The sequence below is a fragment of the Salmo salar genome, chromosome 14 (genome assembly GCF_965601325.2).
Source record: "Salmo salar chromosome 14, fSalSal1, whole genome shotgun sequence".
NCBI lineage: Eukaryota > Metazoa > Chordata > Actinopteri > Salmoniformes > Salmonidae > Salmo > Salmo salar.
In genome coordinates this window covers 9,258,188-9,261,456 of record NC_138304.1, presented here as the reverse complement: position 1 = coordinate 9,261,456, position 3,269 = coordinate 9,258,188, and the positions used below count along the sequence as shown (strand labels likewise).

The 3,269-nt window shown below is 42.2% G+C and overlaps 1 long non-coding RNA gene across 1 annotated transcript; it reads left to right on the top strand.

Moving 5' to 3' along the window:
• Positions 1–1,052: 1,052 nt before the first annotated feature.
• LOC106568708 (uncharacterized) lies at positions 1,053–2,985 on the top strand. Its single transcript, XR_014380301.1, has 2 exons — positions 1,053–1,648; positions 1,772–2,985. It is a non-coding gene; the product is annotated as an uncharacterized LOC106568708 (long non-coding RNA).
• Positions 2,986–3,269: the final 284 nt, after the last annotated feature.

Sequence of the window (3,269 nt, the reverse complement as noted above, 5' to 3'; positions counted from 1 at the left end):
GAGCTCTCAATGCAGAATGAGGCCCATATATATTTTTCTCTCCCCTACCAATCCCATTATCATATCAATAATGCAACATAAAAATAGTTGAGTATTTTTTATTTATTCCAACAGCACAAATTCTTGCAGTTTTACCATCACCACCAGGGGGTGCTGCAGCACCTCCAGCACCTGTACTTCCTGCATCAGGATGGGTTATTACTATCAGCAATTGTGAGCGGGTGCGGGTGAATAAACAGCTGACCCATGCACCACTACAATGCAGATTCGCAGCATAGACTAAGGGACCAGGGTTCCGATTGGCGATACTGTAGTTTAATTGATGCCGATCCCAGAAAAACAATTCCTAAAGAGACACATCACCTTTGTGCCAAATATATCCATTTCAATTTTACATAAATTGTCTTTCAAGGTAATTTTTTTCCTCATTTTTATTAGTTTACTTTTTTCTCCATCACTCGACCGAAATTATTAACATTTTAAATTCATGTTGTTACATGGACGAGTGTGTCACATGCTCACACAGAAGGAAAAACTATGGAAATCACTCACACTCTCGTCCGGGACCTGCTCGTTCTTATTATAGCACAGTGATCTCATCTCACACAGTGAATGTAATTTGTGTTCATGGCCAAATGATCACAACTGTTTGTGGCTAGACAAACTAGCCAGTTGAGTGGCTTGATAATGGTAGCTAGCATTACCCTAGCAGCTGGGCACTCAAGTCAACAAAATACTCTAGCTAGCATTTGAAGCTAGCTAGCTAATGTAATGTTACTGCACCAGTAGGCTTGCTACTTGCTATCTAGCTAATGTTAGTATGGGTTTGTGTGTCTGTGGAAAAGATAGTTAACATATTCTATTGACTAGCTATTTAACACTACTGTTATGTTACTGTACCAGTGGGCTTGCTACTTGCTATTGTGTGTCACTGTGAAAAAGATGGCTAGCTAATCATTTATACACAGCTTATTTACTTGGCTACTAGCTGATGTTTTTGCTTGATAGCTACTTGAATTGAGTGTTTGTGTGTGTGCTCTATGTAGGGACCGCGGTGGCGTAGCACTGTAGTGTGTTTGAAGACTTTCAGTGTCCGAGGGGAGTGGAGAGCTGGGAGAGTTCAAGGTGACTGTGGAGAGGAGAGGGCCAGCCGCAGGGAGCATACTGCTGCAATCACACAGCCTTGGACCTATCACAACACTCCATGTGGTACAGGGAGCCATCACCGGTAACACCGAGGGGATGAGATAGGCGAGAGGCACAGGTGGAGGAGGACATTTTGGGGGAGAGTCTGACAGTTGGATGTTCTAAGTCTGTGTACTGTTTCAGTTTTCAAACAGCCCACCTGTCTATGAATCTGGAGATGTTTGGGATGGAGAGGACAGTGGACTCAGTGGAGGACATTACATTTACGTTTTAGTCATTTAGCAGACACTCTTATCCAGAGCGACTTACAGTAGTGAATGCATACATTTCATACTTTTTTTTTGTGTGTACTGGGCCCCCGTGGGAATCGAACCCACAACCCTGGCATTGCACACACCATGCTGGCGTTGCAAACACCATGCTCTACCAACTGAGCCACAGGGAAGGCTATCCCACAGCCCAGCCACTTGGCAGTTTTGGCACTGCTACTTCCTACCGACAGGTAAGAGGACAACACTTTTACTTATACAATTCGCTCGATTCATATATTATATTTACAAACAGGTCACCACTGCTCCAGCCATCTCCTTCTCCCTTTGTGATGTCATATCCTGTTCCTGTTTAGGCACATGGCCAGCTGAGTGCAGGTGGGCTCTCCAACATAAGGCTCTTGATGTTCTCACCCCAAATACACACAGGTACACACATACACAGGTAAACACACTATTAGGAGTGTTCACCTATTTCCATGTTTAGGATTTTGTGTGTCATAGGTGAGGGATTATAAGCCAGTGTTTGAGTTGAGGCATCTGGTGTTGAAGGAGGACATGCAGATGCACTCCAATTTATTGGACAGAAAGGTGACATTGTTTTTCCCTACACCCTGGCCTAGCCCCTAACTTTCAAACCACTAACGCCCAAGTTTCTGACATGACGTGTGTGTTACAGGAGGAGTTGAAGGCGGAGCACCCGGATCTCTGCGCCATGATGGCTGACTTCTTGCAGTTCCTGTTACTACGAAAACCGTGCGATGTCATTATGTACGCCCGCGGACAGTGGTGTAAAGTACTTAAGTAAAAATACTTGAAAGTACTACTTAAGTCGTTTTTGGGGGTATCTGTACTTTACTTTACTATTTATATTTTTGACAACTTTTACTTTACTACTTTCCTAAAGAAAATAATGTACTTTTTACTCCATACATTTTCCCTGACACCCAAAAGTACTGGAAAGGGGTTTAATTCACACACTCATCAAGAGAACATCCCTGGTCATCCCTACTGCTTCTGATCTGGCGGACTCACTAAACACATGCTTCATTTGTAAATTATGTTGGAGTGTGCTCCTCGCTATCGGTAAATAAATTTAAAAAACAACAAGAAAATGGCGCAATCTGGTTTGTTTCATACAGTATAAGACATTTTGAAACAATTTATACTTTTTACTTTTGTATCTTAAGTATATTAAAAAACAAATGCTTATAGACTTGTACTCAATAACTCACTTTTACTTAAGTAATTTTCTATTAAGGTATCTTTATTTTTACTCAACTATGACAATTGTGTACTTTTTCCACCACTGCCCAAGGGGACTTTACCCCTTCGCCTTCCGCCAATCCCCAGGGGGCACCTTCAACATTTCACCTTTAGGACACGCACTGTGGCTGCATATCAATAGTCTAGTACAGGGCTGGGCAAAGGCAGGCCCGGGGGCCATATGCGGCCCGCGACCTGATTCAATACTGCCCGCGGAATCATGCTCAGATCACATAAAGAATTTGCGATAGTATAGTTTTGAAAAAAGGATTTGTTGTTCAAATTAAAAGCCGAATGAATACTCGCCTTTGTGTAATGATTTAACTCCCACCGCTTGTTGGACATTTATTTTGTAGGCACGTATAAATAACTCCACAAGGACAGACAGTGACTGACAGGCTGACACACACTTCACAGTTACAAATAGTAGCTAGCTAGAAATTGAGCAAAATTTGTTTTTAAAATAAAAGGAAAGTAGACAATGAATGTAGGGTGTTCCAGTAAGAGTGGACATCGAAATATTTCTTTATTTGAGGTATCAGGGAAAGCTGTGTGCTTAGTCTGCAAAGAGAGCATCGCTGTCTTGAA